Source organism: Ambystoma mexicanum, assembly GCF_040938575.1.
Source record: "Ambystoma mexicanum isolate Mex_15411 chromosome 12 unlocalized genomic scaffold, UKY_AmexF1_1 Mex_chr12_unloc.2, whole genome shotgun sequence".
In the NCBI taxonomy this organism is placed as follows: domain Eukaryota; kingdom Metazoa; phylum Chordata; class Amphibia; order Caudata; family Ambystomatidae; genus Ambystoma; species Ambystoma mexicanum.
The window spans coordinates 11,281,835-11,299,939 of NW_027182323.1; the positions used below are offsets into that span (position 1 = coordinate 11,281,835).

Genomic DNA, 18,105 nt, shown 5'->3' on the forward strand with positions numbered 1-18,105 from the left:
AGCCATAAGTCCCACGCCGCGAGAGACGTCCACTGCACTCTGCAGTTCCTACGCGACTGCAGTCCGCAGTTCCACTTGACACTGACTGCAGTGGCGTCCCATGCCGGCATCCAGACTCCGAGGTCAGGATGGTCTGCGTTCCAACATTACTGTTCCGCTGTGATCCGCAACTCTGCTTGCCACCAGCACTGTGTGGCGTCCCGTGCCCTCATCCAGAGACCTAGGTCAGGAAGTCCACGTACACTCTGAGGATGTACTCTGCTCAGCTGTTTCCTTTGACGCAACAGGCCCGGCTGCATTGCCATACCTGTATCCGCCACAGAGGGGTAAGAAAAGATGAGAACATTAAAGGATAAAGGCAACCGGTAAACAGAAGGTGTGGACCAGGAGGTATTTGCATCACCGGGAGGCCTGGAACAGCAGCAAGATGGACGAGCAGCCAGCTGAGCAGCAAGCAAGGCAGAGTTCAAGCGCAAGGGCCACTTTCCTTTGAAAACCCCCACCATTCCCATTGCAGCTCCAATTCGACAAAGGTCCCCGGTGGGCAGAATGGGTGCAAGATTTCACCGATTTCATAGGTGCTGCGGGGTAAGAAAAGTCTCTGGCCATATCTGGCATGATCACAAATGTGTTGGGCAATGAGATGAACGGTAAAATAAAGACCATACCGTAAGAAGAAAGAACACCGTATGACACCCGTGTGGGGGCACTGAACAAGAAATTAATCATCCAGCCCAACAGCGACTACAGAAATTAATACACTGCCGTTTGCGAGCTTTGCTGATGATGAGTCTACTAGGCTGAGGGTGATAGAAGGGTGTACATCGTCTACATTCTGGAAGCAGTTGCTGAAGCAGCCGCTGACCATTGACACAGTCATTGAGCTGGCCAGAGTGCATGAGAGGGTAGATCTGCAGACCACAGCCATTGAAACACAGAAAAAGAAGACAGAGAAAGATGAAACGGTGGCTGCTCTCATGACACCAAGAGGGCCGGTCAACCGGTTCATGGGAGGACCAGTTACCTCGAGGGGGCCTACTCGATATCCATACCAACAAACAGGCAGTCAGCTATACCACAACGGATATGTTTCAGATGCGGATTCGCATTTCCGCACACCGGAACATGCCCAGCAATTTGTGAGGCATGCTCCAAATGTGGAAGAGAAGGACACTTTCACACCGTGTGCCAAGAAGGCAGACCTTTTCTGACAGCAAGGCCACCACAGACAACCATGTGGAGACCATCAATGAGGGCTTCCCAACAAACAACATGGAGGATACCACGGCCATACTCGCAGATGCCACAAAGAGTGATCAGAGCGATGGAACCGGTTCTGAAATTTGAGGTGGCGACATACAAAGAAATACCACACTAGTACGTGGATTATGCTGATCCATACGAGAATGAATTTAAAAGCCACTGAGATAATGTGGAAATGCTACAGGAGTTTTATATAGACTACACAGACGAATATTTTAATCTAATGTAAGGGGACCAGGAAGCCGAGGAAGGCCCAAGGGTGATGATTGACATGGGGCCTGCTACACATTGCTTCCTCATGGACATTGGAGCAACAGTGAGCATCATGGGAGAACACAAATTTCTCAAAATGGGTGCTAGGAAGATACTGCAAAAGAGAAAGATCCAGGCTCAATAGCCATCCGTGTGGGTTGCACACCTCAGTAACTACACATCCATTCGTCAATTTCAACTGACACTCGCACAACGAGGACGCTCGGCCAACGCCACGATACACGTGATAAGAAGCCCTATAGATGGGTGGTCCCTGCTCAGTTACAAAACGGTGAAATCAATAGGACTCATGTATATAAACTGCCAAGATACAGAAGTGGTAAGGTGCGGTATGGGGCCCCGACAGCTAACGCACAGTGTGGCAAGATTATCACACAGACCCATTTCTAAAGAACAAGTGCGATAAACAAATACCGACCCTCTTCAAGGGACTGGGAAAATAGAAATGGAGCGTCAACTAGCTCCACATCGATGAAAAGGTGCGCCCAGTACCCCAACAGCCCCGGAGGGTTTGGTTTCATTTGCAACAGGCAGTGTCTCAGGAGGTTCAACAGCTGTAGCAAAATGAAATCATTAAGAAGGCGGTAGGGCCCACACCATGGATTTCACCCCTAGTGGTGGTTCCCAAGGAAGGAAGGCGCATCAGGATATGCTTCGACATGAGCGTAGCCAACACAGCCATCCAAGGAGAACGCCGCCGCAGACCAAAAATAGAGATATGATCGTGCAGCTTAACAGAGCCACAACAGTTTACAAGCTTGATCTATCTCAAGGATATCACCAGCTGGGACTGCATCCCTCATCCCATGTGATCATCACATATGCGACACATAGTGGCCTTTTTAGATATATATGCCTTAATTTCGGCATCTCTTCGGCAGCAGAGATGTTTCAGGAAGCCATCAGGTAAGTACTGTTATCGATAAAGACCGATTTTAATTACAGCGATGACATTTTGGTATACAAAACCTCACAGAATGAACACGATCAGGCACTTATGGTATGTGAAGCATTGCAAACGCCAGGCCTCACTCTAAATTTTGACAAATGCAACATAAAGAAAAAGAAGCTGCGATTCTATGGACACGCCTTTTCAGACGAGGGAACGAAGCCAGGCCCAGACAAGGTACGCACCATAACTGACCTAGTGGCACCCACAACGGTATCAGAGGTGAGGTCGACCCGTGGGTCCTTTTCAAGGCTATGTAGTATGGTCCAAAGCCCCCTATGGGGTCCTTAGTGGTATACTGCGATTGGTCCTGTGATTACAGCTGGGCTCTTGAGGGGCCCTAATTATTCGTTGTGCGCGGCGTTATTGCGTCCTGCTCTGTGTCGGCTGCCCTCATTTGGGACATAAGAGTCCACAATGTACCTATACAATAAGAAAACTTTTTCCAAAAAAGTCAACACAATAAGACAAAATAAAACAAAAACCTTTTGCACCGAGCCCAAAACATGAGAAAACTGCGTAGAAAATCTATTTCTTTTTTCAAAAACAAATGCGAGGTATCCTGGGGGGCAGGATGACAGTTTTGAAAGCTGGTTGCGATTGGGGTCATTTACCCTTGGGCTGTCGATCCTCCCCCTCCTCTGAGCCTAGGAGGCTTAATAGCTATTAGGCATTACTTTGGCCCATTAGATGCATCTTTCATCCCAATTCAGAGGATATTTAGTTTAACAAATAGATGCTAGTCCTTAGAGTTGTGAACCATCTAAAGGCTGGGCTGAGCAATAAAGTGTTTGTCTACGTCATAGGGATATATTGATTGTGTGTGGGCAGGCTTGTGTCCTCTGCCAGTGTATGTTTCCTTCTGTTGTAACATTAATGAGTGTTTGCTGGTAGATGGTCTGCTCTACAAGATGAGAACGTTTACAAGATCTTGCTGAAGGCCCCCTTTCCAATTGGTGCCCCAGACTAAATGTCAGTTTAGTGCTGCCTTATGCCTGCAACCTCCTCAATGTGCGAGTGCTTAAGCAATCCCAAGCAAAGGGCTGGGGCCACCCCTGCTCGCATCCATATGGGTGCACTTCACAGCACTTACAACTCTTTGAGAAGAAGTGCTGGATCATTTATCAAAATGCAGCACTTTATAAAGGATGGCAACCAAAACAACAATCTCTTGGCTAAGAAGCAAGTGTCCAGTCCTTTGGGCCACCTGGGCTGGTTAAGATTCCTTTCATATACTTTCTATGCTACTCTTCCATCACAGCCACCCCTCCTCTGATTGCCTGAGAAAGGCAAGCGTTGCTATGACAAAGTGTCAGAAGAGGCCACTGAGCACAGCCCCTGAGCAAGTTAGGCTGAGAGCTAAATTGGCTCACAGCCTGCCAACCAACTTAGTCAGGAAAGTGAAATGTTTGCCCAGGGCATTCATATTTCACGCCGAACTTTAATTGAACCCGAGGTTTGTGTCTCCCATAACCCATAGCACTTCTTTTATGGCAATGCGTGGAGTGTCTCCCTTACTCCTTCCCTTCATCTCCCAATTCCAAGATCCCTGTTGCACATGGGATACAATGTATCTATTTGAGAGGGAGAGCAAAAGAGAGGGAGAGACACGGTTTGACAGTAGCAAAGTGAGAAAGTGAAATGGAAGCTCTCTGCAGACGCCAGTGGTAGGAGCACAGGAAGGACTCACATTTCTTTTGCCTTGTTTGGCATTTTTCATGTGCTGGTATAATTTATTTATTAAACATCAATATAGTACCTTCATCCAAGGCGTTGCACGTATTACAAAAAGTACAAAAATAAGGTAAACCACAACCAAGGCATGAAACGAGAGACGTCTAATGCTTTCTTTAACCCTTCATGTCTTTTTCAGCCTTGCTCTGCCATGTGATGTTCTGCTAAATGTGGATTCCAGATTTTGTGCGGTCCTCACCCACCTGGACCATGGACTTTGACTGCTCTCTGCACTACATGCTCAAATTCTACTTTTCATACAAAACAGGCACACCAGCAAAGCCGCCCATGCATGTCATTTGAACACCCCTCCCAACCAATATCAAACATCAGAACACTGCACCTCTGCAACCAATTTACATACCACAACCCATGGCAGAACATCCCTTGGCACCACAGGCATATAAAGCACCCCTTCATGCAAAAACACCTTCATGCTTTTGGCACAGAACACCTGGCAACCGATCCACACATAGAGTGCAGGATACTTCCAGTGTGCATGCGTCAACACAAAAGCAAAGCCATCTTGCATTTCCCTCTTCTCCTCACTAATGTAACCCATCCCTCTCTCTAAGATCCTGCGGAGCCCCTGGAGACCATGCAAATGGCGCTGGATCGGGTATAAAACCCAGTAACATACCATAACCTTGATTTATGGGATCTGGGTCATCTGCCCCCGCAGTAAAACTGCTCGGGCCCCCGTTTTGTCTGTTCATTGACAACGGGGGCCCAGCCCATTTTTGTCCACCTCCTCCATTGTTAAGTATGCAGGGGACACCCCCGCAATCCCTGAGGCTACAGATACCTAACATGGGGAGCAGGGGACACCTCCAAACCCTGCTCCTCATGTTCCGGTATTTTGGCACCCAAATTGTTGGAAAAAATTCGAACTAATGGTAGTGACCGAATTGGGTCAACTCTACCATGCGATCAATATTTTCGGAACAATTTGGGTAATACCTTTTTAAGTGCATTGTGGGATTTATAGTGAACTAGCAGTGACATACGCTCACCTTCCCACCCCAGCACGAAAGGCTTAAATATGTATTCCTCCATTCGTATCCGTAGGGGAACGCGATTGTTTATACCATTTACCTAAACTGGCTTATTTTCTTGCCTTATACGTTGATCAATAGCTGATCTTCCTTTCAAATGCAGCAGTTTAATTGTTTTGCACTTTAGTTCAGGTTTTTTTCTTTCCATTGAAAATATTGTTTCGACTACCCACGAATTTCTAAGTTTATTATTCCTGCATTTGTTGCCAGTTACAAACCCAGAGTTGTCTATATTTGTCCTGTTTTTGTTATAGGGTTCAGTGTTATACTATACAGTCTGCAGGTGGCGCTACTGAGTCCTTGAAAACAGCTTCTTCGAAGGGATTGTGTCCTCCGACGTATTCCTTATCTTAGATAGAAATCCTTCAGCTTTGCTGGCCTCGGAAAATTTTTTCGCCAGAGGGCGCTGCGCGTCGATGATCGCCGAGTCGATGACCCTCGACGGCCTCCGTGCCGACGTCGACGTCATCCTGCCTATAAAGGCCGCGCGCAGCGTCCGTTGTTCAGTTCCGTTTTTCCGCGCTTCGTTGTGCCTCGGAACACCGTTGCTCAGTTCTCGTCAAGATAACGTATATAATAACTACTATTTACCTCGATATCGATGGCATCCTCCTCCGACCCGACGACCCCTCGGTCCGGTTTCAAAAAGTGCCGAGACTGCGGGAAGAAAATGTCGTTGACGGACCCTCACAGGGTCTGTTTGTGGTGTCTGGGAATCACGCACCAGAGTTCGGAGTGTGAGGAATGCCTTTCCATGACGGCGAAAGCCTTGAAGGAGCGTAGGGGGAAGCTCGAGAGAGGTAGGTCAACTTTAACTTCCTCGAAAGCTTCTTCGGTAGAGTCGAGACGTTCGTCTCCTCACCATAAAAAACACTCTCGATCTAGATCACGAAGTGGCTCCCACCACTCGTCGACATCGAGACACTCGAAGAAGAGACGTAGGAGATCCCCTTCGTCATCTTCGTCGAGTTCTCCTGAGAGAGTTCATTGCCCCACAAAACGCAGCTCGCAAGCTGAGTGGGAGGAATTCAGGAAAAAGATGCTAAGCGTCTTCGAGAAAGCGGCCTCGTCCCCCTCGAAGACAGCTGAGGGTGATACCCCGGGTAAAAAACCCAAAAAATCTAAACGCCGCGAGTCGCAGTACCCGGCGGAAAAGTCAACCCGAAAGCGCCTCGAGCCATCGGGAGATAAAGCATCATCGACGCCATCGTCGAAAACTCCTTCGAAACAGAGGTCGGCGCCATCGACGCCGTTGTCGAAGGATTCATCGGCGCATCAGTCGATCGAGTCGACGCCGACGTCGACGCCGATATCGACGCCGGTGAAGGAAAGAACCACGGCTACTCCACAGCCAACGGTTAGACAAAAGACCTCCGACTCGACGCCGAGAACGTCGACGTCGTTCTCGAGCAGGACTCCGATCCTTTCGAGTTCTTCGAGGCCTAGTACACATTTCTCGACGCTTTTCACGGCGCCTTCGAGTACTTTCACGTCGGTGTCGACGACATCGACGTTTTCAAGGCCTGTGATGATGGCTCCTTCTGCATTGGAAATGGGGTTTATACCATTCCAAAAACCAATGTATCCCCCTTTAACCTCGATTTTTGAGGAAAGGGAGGATTCAGACCAAGATATTGATTTACAGAGGACCACATCACCAGAGCCAGAGACTTTCGCCTCTGAGGAAGGAAGATTAAAAAATCTTCAGGATGCACTTCAGGAAGCTAGTGGCTTGGACACTTCTCCTGAAGCAGAATTTATCAAACCAGACCCAGGAGAACATGCGGAGACTCCATATAGAGCTCTGATGTCTAGAATCATAGAATTTATGGGTTGGTCTGCACCTTCTCCTGCCTTTCAGCAGGATGACCTCACTGACATACTGGACAAGGGCCCACAGGAGGATCCTGTGGTTCCATTTCACTCTGCTCTACAGAGAAGGATTTTGACAAACTGGGAAACGCCAGAAATTATCCCGGCAGTAAATAAAAAACTGTCAACAAAATACAGGGTGGCTAGTTCTGACCCTGAATATTTGTCAAAACACCCTACTCCTGAGAGCTTGGTTGTACAGGCTGCAACCTCATCAGGCAGCACATCTGCATACCCCACTGCTCCGCAGGATAGGGATGACAAAAAGTATGATGCCATGGCTAAGAAGGTTTTTTCTGCCTGTAGCATGGCGTTAAAGTCTATTAACGCGACCTGTACGCTCGCTAGGTTCAGCCACACCCTTTGGGAGTGCGCTTCATCAGCGGCTGACTGCCTCCAAGAAGGAGAGGAAAGGGACGCATTTTTAAACATCATCAGGGATGGTAAAGATGCGATGTGCGAGACCCTACAAACTGGCCTAGATTCTGCTGACAGTATCAGCAGGGCCATGGCGGCAAGTACCACAATCCGCAGGCATGCGTGGTTGAGGAAGTCTGGTTTTGCCTCTGACGTGCAGACCAGGCTTTTGAATATGCCCTTTGACGGTTCTACCCTCTTTGGAAAGAAGGCGGATGACAGTTTGGAGAAACTGCAAACGTCCAAGGCAGCAGCCAAGTCATTGGGAGCTGCTATCCGTCAGAATACCTTTCGTCCTTCGGGATCATCGTGGAGAGGACGGTCCTTTCGTTACTATTCCTCATATGGAAGGGGCAGGGGACGACCGGCTCAAAGAGGCCAAGGAAGATTTACCCGTGGTGGACGGGGTAGGGGAAAGAAAGCCGCACCCGCAGGAGCAGGAGCCACTTTACCTTCGGCAACTGCATCAGCCGCTTCAAAACCACTCTGAGGTCTCCCCTCACAGAACACCAGTAGGGGGCAGGTTAACTCACCATCTGACGGAATGGCAGGCTATTACGTCAGATGCTTGGGCTCTGGAGACAGTGGCCCAAGGTTACTGCCTGCCCTTCCTACATATCCCTCAGAGTCATCCACCGGGGAACAACCCTTTGAAGCTTCCAGATCCGCTCCTCTTGCAGGAGGTTTTAGACCTGCTAGAGAAAGGTGCCATAGAACTGGTACCTGTAGCGGAAAGGAACAAGGGTTGGTACTCCCCCTACTTCATAATACCGAAGAAGGACGGAGGACTGAGACCCATCTTAGACTTACGGGAATTGAACAAATTCCTCCGAAAGGACAAGTTCAAGATGGTGACTCTCTCTCAGATCCTTCAGGCCCTCCAGCTTCAGGACTGGTTGGTATCTCTAGACCTCCAGGACGCTTATTTCCATGTGCCGATCCATCCCAGGCACAGGAGATACCTGAGGTTCGCAATTGGCAGCTCTCATTATCAATTTCGAGTTCTGCCATTTGGGCTAACCTCCGCCCCGAGGGTCTTTACCAAGCTAATGTCGGTTGTGGCTGCAAGTCTAAGGAGGGAAGGGATTCATGTCTACCCTTACCTAGACGATTGGTTGATCAGAGCTGTATCTTCGGAACAGGCTCAGAGACAACTAGATTATGTTTGCCACTTCCTTCACAAGCTGGGCTTCTCCCTCAATTTAAAGAAGTCACAGATGATACCATCACAGAGACTCCAATTCATTGGAGCAGTCCTGGACACTTCCCTGGGAAAAGCCTTGCCACCAGAGGTGAGGGCTCGAGATATTCTGCAGATGGTCATCAGATTTCAGAATGCCCAATATCTCCCAGCCTACGACTTTCTGAGGTTGCTAGGCCTCATGGCATCCTGCATATTCCTCGTGCCGGAGGCTCGCCTGAGAATGAGATCCCTCCAGTGGGCACTGAGAACTCAGTGGTCACAGTTCTCAGGAAGGATGACAGATCTCCTTCGGATCCCGGTCAAAGTAGCCCGAGACCTTCAGTGGTGGGCCTGTCGGGAGAACATCCTGAAAGGAGAAATGTTTTGGCAACCATGGCCGGAGATAACAGTAGTCACGGATGCCTCACTCACGGGGTGGGGAGCTCACGCCAACGACTTGACCATCAGCGGTCGTTGGTCTCCATCGGAGTCCAGACTACATATCAACCTGTTGGAGCTGAGAGCCATCAGACTAGCGCTGAAGGCTTTTCTGCCGTCTGTACGGGGAAGAAACGTCCTAATAATGACGGACAATACAGTGGCCATGCACTACCTCAACAAAAGAGGAGGCGTAGGCTCACTACCACTGTGCAGAGAGGCGATGCAGCTCTGGTTTTGGGCAATTCAGGAAGGAATCTCTCTATCGGCAATTCACCTAGCCGGAGAGAAGAACTTGACAGCGGACGCTCTGAGCAGGCAGAGCACAGTCTCTCACGAGTGGGAGATAGCTCAGGAAGTCCTTCAAGAGATCTTCGCCCTTTGGGGAACCCCTCAAGTGGATCTGTTCGCCACCAGTATCAACAGGAAGTGCGACAGATTTTGCTCAAGGGAATTTCCCCCGAGAGGAGCTCTAGGAGATGCGTTCGTAGTGGACTGGGAGTTCCCACTTCTGTACGCGTTCCCTCCGGTCCCTGTCATTCCTCAAATGATCAGGAGGTTGAGAAGGTTTCGGAAGACCATGATCCTAATTGCCCCGGATTGGGCCAGGAGAACGTGGTACCCGGACCTTCTAGACATGTCCATCTGCCCTCCAATTCGACTGCCATACAGAGAGGATCTTCTCTCGCAGAAGGAAGGTCAGGTTCTCCATCCAGCCATCAAGACCCTCAACCTTCACGCTTGGTGTCTGAAAGGTTGAGGTACAAGGATTGGGACCTTCCGGATGATGTTATGGAGGTGTTGCTTTCGGCCAGAAGGCCGGCAACTAAAACTCTATACCGCTGCCGTTGGAACAAATTTTGCAGCTGGTGCAGAGAAAAGAATATTGAACCCTTTTCTTGTGGTACACCTATGGTGTTGTCATTCTTACTTTACCTGGCTAATTCAGGCCTACAGGTTGGCACAATTAAGGGCTATCTCGCAGCGCTATCAATCTTTAAGCGCACTGCAGAGGAGCCTTCATACTTCAAAATTCCATTGGTAATACAATACCTAAAAGGATTAACTAATGTTTATCCCCCGAAACCTTTTCAAGTTCCCTTATGGGATTTAAACCTAATTTTAAACTTCCTAAAGGGTGCCCCTTTTGAACCACTACACTCTTGTTCATTGAAGCTTCTCACCCTCAAAACTGTTTTGCTAATAGCATTGACATCTGCTAGAAGGGTTAGCGAGTTGCAAGCCTTATCGTGTAAACCTCCACATACAATCTTTTACAAGGACAAAGTTGTTCTTCAGGTGAAGCCTAACTTCCTCCCGAAGGTAGTCTCGGAGTTTCACATCCCTCAGAAGATTATATTACCTTCTTTCTACCCTCCTCCTCATCCGGGGAAGGAGGAAGAGAGACTGCACAGGCTGGACCCTAAGCGAGCCTTGAGCTTCTATATCAGCAGATTGGCTAAGATCAGACAAGCAGACCAACTCTTTGTAGGTTATGCAGGACATAAGTTGGGCCTTCCAATAACAAAACAAACCATCTCCAGATGGATTATTTTAGCCATTCTGGAGTGCTACAAATTGGCAGGAAAGGAGCCTCCTCAAAATCTAAGGGCTCATTCTACCAGGGGTATCGCAACATCCTCAGCCCTTCAAAGAGGGGTGCCAATTCGAGATATATGTGCGGCTGCCACATGGTCGTCCGCACATACATTTACCAAATTCTATAGCCTGGATTCCTCCTCTAGTCAAGAAACTAGATTCGGCAAGGCTGTGTTACACTCTGTCCATTCTGGAAGGGTAACATAACTTTTATTACTCCCGCCTCCAGTCACAATACCACTGCTATGGGAGTCTATCTAAGATAAGGAATACGTCGGAGGACACAATCCCTTCGAAGAACTAGTTACTCTTACCTTGTAACGTTCTTTCGATGGGATGTTCCTCCGACGTATTCCTTATCGACCCTCCCATCCATCCCCGCAGTATGACTTCCTGTGGGTTTGCAGCCTATGCTCCTTCAAGGTGATTAGTCTAATCCAAAAACATTACTGGGGACTACAAAACGGAACTGAGCAACGGACGCTGCGCGCGGCCTTTATAGGCAGGATGACGTCGACGTCGGCACGGAGGCCGTCGAGGGTCATCGACTCGGCGATCATCGACGCGCAGCGCCCTCTGGCGAAAAAATTTTCCGAGGCCAGCAAAGCTGAAGGATTTCTATCTAAGATAAGGAATACGTCGGAGGAACATCCCATCGAAAGAACGTTACAAGGTAAGAGTAACTAGTTCTTTTATATTAGTCCTCCTATTTAGTCCAACCCATGCAAACCCAATCTCTTTATTATACGCTAATTAGGAATAGGTTAGCGCCAACAGCGTAGATAAGAGAATGGCGAGTTGTGCATGGCTACCAGAAGCGCTGCTAGTAAGGGTCCCTGCCCTCCTGCCCCTGCAAGTGGGACGTTGAGTGATTGTGTTAGTGAGATACCTGTATTCATGTACAATATCCATGTTTTCTCTTCTAAATAATAAAATCTCAATCATGAAAGGAGTCATTCTGGATTTTCCAGATTTGCTCATGAAATTTCACTGATTGGACGCTTGGCTATGCTTTTCTGCAAAAAGGTGAAATCTTAAACTAGAATTACAGTAGATAACAAAAATATGCTACTGCATGTACTTCTCCTTCTTGAACAGAGTATATTGAGGGACTGGAAAGTACTGTTCACGTGGTTCCATGGTGTAATGGTTAGCACTCTGGACTCTGAATCCAGCGATCCGAGTTCAAATCTCGGTGGGACCTAGTTTTTTTGAAAAAAAACATTTAACATAAAAATGTTATGTCGATTTAATGTTAACAGGACGTGTCTTGCTATTTTTACTTGCAAATGGTGGCAGAAGTGACTTGTGTGTTTGGAGACGGTACACATGGTACTTTCATAGTCTTTATTTAAACAGAGAAGGCGTTCCCAGGTTTCTGCAACAGAACTTCAATTTCTCTGCCTTTCATCTCTTAGTGTTCTCTCTGAGCAGCAGGTCAGCAAAGTATTCGGGAAACAGTTGCATAGCATCTAACATTCTGTGCTCATTAATCTTGCTTACTGTCCTAAATCTACGTCCTTGCTTACTGTCCTAAATGTAAGTTGATGACTCTCCCATGACCGCAGAATCCCTTTTTTCGGTGCATGTTTTATCGCCTGGAACTGACAGGGGACCCTCTATCTAATACCTCTTTTTTTTTAGATGTACTCTCTTTGTACCCCTAAAACAGTTCAATCACATTGAGCTGGTTATGTATCAAACTCCCACATAACCTATTTCCTCCTCTTATTTAATGTGAACCAGCAGACCTTGAGACTCGCCACTTCAAGGACTATATGTCTTCTCAGTCTTTCTTTCATATCCATGTATGTTGTTGTTGCTTTTACATGTTTTTCAGATTGACACCAATGGAATGTTATTACACGTTTAATTCACTGAAAAGGAAAACGGACAACTGGTTCAAGAAGTAAGAACCATTTGCTGAGTTTTCCCGCTCGTTACTGCGTGTGTCTTGGTTTTGCACGTGATGTGCATGAAAACATATGTGCCTATATAGTATGGTTATAAAATGTAATATGTTGTTTTGGCAGCATCTCTAGAAACCATCTTAACATAAATCATGTTTCCCTTATATCTCCCATCTGCATTTCTCTTTGAAAGTCTTGATTTATTTTTCACTTTCCGGCAAATCATTACTAAAACAAGGAATCTGTATGTTCTTGCAATGGACATAGATCCCTGCCAGCTGCCTTGCCTGTGCCCAGGACGAGAAAAGGTGCTTTGCTTCCCCTCACAATGGGTGGATGCTGCCGCTGTCCTTGAACTGATCAATAAGCTCAAATCCACTGGCTCAGCTGTGGCCCTGGAACAGCTTTTCCTTCAATGCCTTTAAGAGGCTCATCTGATCAACCCCATCTTTTCCGCTGGTTTGTCCCCCATATGAACACGGCAGGCGTTACCTTCATGCTTATAAAGAAACCAACACTGGACCCCGCCATACTGGCCTCTTATAGACTTATCTCCAGCCTTCTTGTAATATCTAACATGGTTCTATGTGAAAATGTCTGCAGGTAAATGTAGTCAGCAAAAAGTCATTTTAATAAAGTTAGTCATTCAATAAAAACTATGCCAGGTCTGAAAATGTTGCCAGTAAATAAGGTCACCAAAACACCTATTTTTAAATACACAAAAGCACAAGGCTGCAACCCTAAATATGAACTCCATTCCTAAACCGTCCCCTAACTCGAATTACACCACTTATCCTACCCTAAATTCTCACAGAACAGGAACCCTTCAGCACACGAATGCACTTTATTTGCATATTAGCGAATGCAAAATAAAGAGCAAATCAACAGTGAACCTGTCTCCAATACAATCACCAGGTCGCCACAAATTACACAGCCCTAGCCCTGACCCAAACCCTTCCTGTAATACTAACCTTACCTTAATTGCAACTCTAACACTTACCCTAATGATTACTTTACCCTAACCACTAGGTTTAACCTAACTGCTATCCTACGCCAACACCACCAGCCCTTTCCATCCTCTGTATCCATTTCTTTAACACTTCCCCAAACCAATACCCAAACCCTTCAGCTGACACAGAATCTCGTCTAACCACTAACCAAACCTGAACATATTTACTCTAACCCTAACCCCTATCCTTCCCCTAACCCTAAACCAGGCAATAACAAGCCCACTAAATACTCTTTTACCTAACAATTACTGTAGCAACACTACCAATTTTGGCTACTTTTCAGCTGCGTTTTTGACTACTTTTTGCTTGGCATCGTTTTCACTGCAGAGGTATTTTCACCACGACATTTTCACAGACTATTTTTGATGGCTATATTTTGTCGGGATACCTGTAACATGATGTGCTGGTTCTGTTGGAGCGCTTGGTGGCAGAAAATATGGCTGACCACCACATCCTGCTTTATTATGACATGACATGCAATTTGCAAATTGGAAGTATGTCAGGATGATGCAAAGTAGGAGTATACTGATGCTGTGAAAAGTCGGCATTTAGAGCTATTTTTAACTGGGCATGAATTGCTTTTTGTAGAGCCAGTTCAACATCCAGATGCATACTGGTCGCTGCACTGATGCCTTGAAAGCATTTCCGGAAACCTTAGTGAAGACACAATTACCACATTTGCTAAGGTAACATTACCAGCTTGAACACTCGTGCACATGTTGTTATTACACCGGTGGTAAAACAAGCAGCATGTTGTCATTGTGCTGGGGCTACAATGAGCAAAACTGTTGTAATGACAAGGTTTATGCTAAGCACCAGCGTAATGACAAAAGATGTGTTGGAATTAGGGCGCTACAAAACCCTTCATGTGCATCTCTTAGCGCCAGGCCTAACGCCGCAATGTTTGTGTTCGTGTTTTGGGTGCTTCCAACGGTGCGGATGTTAACGTTTCAGCACTGCAAACATGCAGCCATATTGTGTAATTTCACTGTCACTACAACCAGACAAATACCTTCCCTGCTCCTGCACTAGAGCAGTGCAAATTGGATGAATCTCCCCCAATGCGTGCCAGCACACACAACCCTCTTCCGACCTGAAGCCATACAATGGGCTGACAGTATTTCCTAAGCATTTGCACACGAATGGTGTTGAGGAGCATCTCATGGTCTTCTCTGTAGCCGGCTTTAGTTTCCAAAATATGACATCTGGATTTCCAGATGCGTACATCATCAACTTTTCCTATAAAAGCAAAGATAATTTAAATGTACAAAACGTCCCCGACCACGAAGGGACTCGAACCCTCAATCTTCTGATTCGAAGTCAGACGCCTTATCCATTAGGCCATGCGGTCCACTGGTTGCAACATCTGTATACTTATATAAATAGCGTCCTCCATCACATTGCATATGCTATCTTGTCTGTCTATGAGGTTAGACCAGAGTCAATCCCCTCATTCTTTATGGAAGTGATATGTTGAACACATATTAAGATGAAGACCCATTTAAATATACAGCCCAGATCTAAAGTACAGGAACCAGTCTCTCACGCGTTTTACTTCTTTCTCTCTGTCTCGCTTCATCCCCGCCTGTCCCCAAATATTGTTCTCTCCTTTTCCGCCTGTATTCTCTCTATCCGTGGACTTCTGAGGCTGTGTCTTAATCGATGCAGCTCTCATGTTCATCTAATTAACTAAATAGATGAAGATGTGTCCTGGTCACCTGCATCACCACAAGCCACAGCGCCTTCCTTATGCACACTTATAAAAAAAAAAAGCAACACCAAAAACAACATACAGCCGCTTCCTAGATCCACAAGCTTATGAAAATGTGGGGGGTTGTGAGCTGGCAGAAGCAGCTTTAACGGAGTGACCATGCTAGGTCACAAGGGTCTGAGAGGAAGAGGAGGAGTAAGGGGAGAAAACATTAGTCAATAGACGGAGTTGAATGCAGACCCTTTAGGCCCAAATGCAACAACTGGCGACAAGCCATAAGTCCCACGCCGCGAGAGACGTCCACTGCACTCTGCAGTTCCTACGCGACTGCAGTCCGCAGTTCCACTTGACACTGACTGCAGTGGCGTCCCATGCCGGCATCCAGACTCCGAGGTCAGGATGGTCTGCGTTCCAACATTACTGTTCCGCTGTGATCCGCAACTCCGCTTGCCACCAGCACTGTGTGGCGTCCCGTGCCCTCATCCAGAGACCTAGGTCAGGAAGTCCACGTACACTATGAGGATGTACTCTGCTCAGCTGTTTCCTTTGACGCAACAGGCCCGGCTGCATTGCCATACCTGTATCCGCCACAGAGGGGTAAGAAAAGATGAGAACATTAAAGGATAAAGGCAACCGGTAAACAGAAGGTGTGGACCAGGAGATATTTGCATCACCGGGAGGCCTGGAACAGCAGCAAGATGGACGAGCAGCCAGCTGAGCAGCAAGCAAGGCAGAGTTCAAGCGCAAGGGCCACTTTCCTTTGAAAACCCCCACCATTCCCATTGCAGCTCCAATTCGACAAAGGTCCCCGGTGGGCAGAATGGGTGCAAGATTTCACCGATTTCATAGGTGCTGCAGGGTAAGAAAAGTCTCTGGCCATATCTGGCATGATCACAAATGTGTTGGGCAATGAGATGAACGGTAAAATAAAGACCATACCGTAAGAAGAAAGAACACCGTATGACACCCGTGTGGGGGCACTGAACAAGAAATTAATCATCCAGCCCAACAGCGACTACAGAAATTAATACACTGCCGTTTGCGAGCTTTGCTGATGATGAGTCTACTAGGCTGAGGGTGATAGAAGGGTGTACATCGTCTACATTCTGGAAGCAGTTGCTGAAGCAGCCGCTGACCATTGACACAGTCATTGAGCTGGCCAGAGTGCATGAGAGGGTAGATCTGCAGACCACAGCCATTGAAACACAGAAAAAGAAGACAGAGAAAGATGAAACGGTGGCTGCTCTCATGACACCAAGAGGGCCGGTCAACCGGTTCATGGGAGGACCAGTTACCTCGAGGGGGCCTACTCGATATCCATACCAACAAACAGGCAGTCAGCTAGACCACAACGGATATGTTTCAGATGCGGATTCGCATTTCCGCACACCGGAACATGCCCAGCAATTTGTGAGGCATGCTCCAAATGTGGAAGAGAAGGACACTTTCACACCGTGTGCCAAGAAGGCAGACCTTTTCTGACAGCAAGGCCACCACAGACAACCATGTGGAGACCATCAATGAGGGCTTCCCAACAAACAACATGGAGGATACCACGGCCATACTCGCAGATGCCACAAAGAGTGATCAGAGCGATGGAACCGGTTCTGAAATTTGAGGTGGCGACATACAAAGAAATACCACACTAGTACGTGGATTATGCTGATCCATACGAGAATGAATTTAAAAGCCACTGAGATAATGTGGAAATGCTACAGGAGTTTTATATAGACTACACAGACGAATATTTTAATCTAATGCAAGGGGACCAGGAAGCCGAGGAAGGCCCAAGGGTGATGATTGACATGGGGCCTGCTACACATTGCTTCCTCATGGACATTGGAGCAACAGTGAGCATCATGGGAGAACACAAATTTCTCAAAATGGGTGCTAGGAAGATACTGCAAAAGAGAAAGATCCAGGCTCAATAGCCATCCGTGTGGGTTGCACACCTCAGTAACTACACATCCATTCGTCAATTTCAACTGACACTCGCACAACGAGGACGCTCGGCCAACGCCACGATACACGTGATAAGAAGCCCTATAGATGGGTGGTCCCTGCTCAGTTACAAAACGGTGAAATCAATAGGACTCATGTATATAAACTGCCAAGATACAGAAGTGGTAAGGTGCGGTATGGGGCCCCGACAGCTAACGCACAGTGTGGCAAGATTATCACACAGACCCATTTCTAAAGAACAAGTGCGATAAACAAATACCGACCCTCTTCAAGGGACTGGGAAAATAGAAATGGAGCGTCAACTAGCTCCACATCGATGAAAAGGTGCGCCCAGTACCCCAACAGCCCCGGAGGGTTTGGTTTCATTTGCAACAGGCAGTGTCTCAGGAGGTTCAACAGCTGTAGCAAAATGAAATCATTAAGAAGGCGGTAGGGCCCACACCATGGATTTCACCCCTAGTGGTGGTTCCCAAGGAAGGAAGGCGCATCAGGATATGCTTCGACATGAGCGTAGCCAACACAGCCATCCAAGGAGAACGCCGCCGCAGACCAAAAATAGAGATATGATCGTGCAGCTTAACAGAGCCACAACAGTTTACAAGCTTGATCTATCTCAAGGATATCACCAGCTGGGACTGCATCCCTCATCCCATGTGATCATCACATATGCGACACATAGTGGCCTTTTTAGATATATATGCCTTAATTTCGGCATCTCTTCGGCAGCAG

At 47.3% G+C, this 18,105-nt stretch overlaps 2 non-coding genes across 2 annotated transcripts; one reads left to right on the plus strand and one right to left on the minus strand.

The window, feature by feature from the left end:
• The first annotated feature begins 11,915 nt into the window (after positions 1 to 11,915).
• TRNAQ-CUG (transfer RNA glutamine (anticodon CUG)) lies at positions 11,916 to 11,987 on the plus strand. Its single transcript has one exon. It is a non-coding gene; the product is annotated as a tRNA-Gln (tRNA).
• A 2,994-nt stretch (positions 11,988 to 14,981) lies between these two features.
• On the minus strand, positions 14,982 to 15,054 carry TRNAR-UCG (transfer RNA arginine (anticodon UCG)). Its single transcript has one exon. It is a non-coding gene; the product is annotated as a tRNA-Arg (tRNA).
• Between the last annotated feature and the right edge of the window lie 3,051 nt (positions 15,055 to 18,105).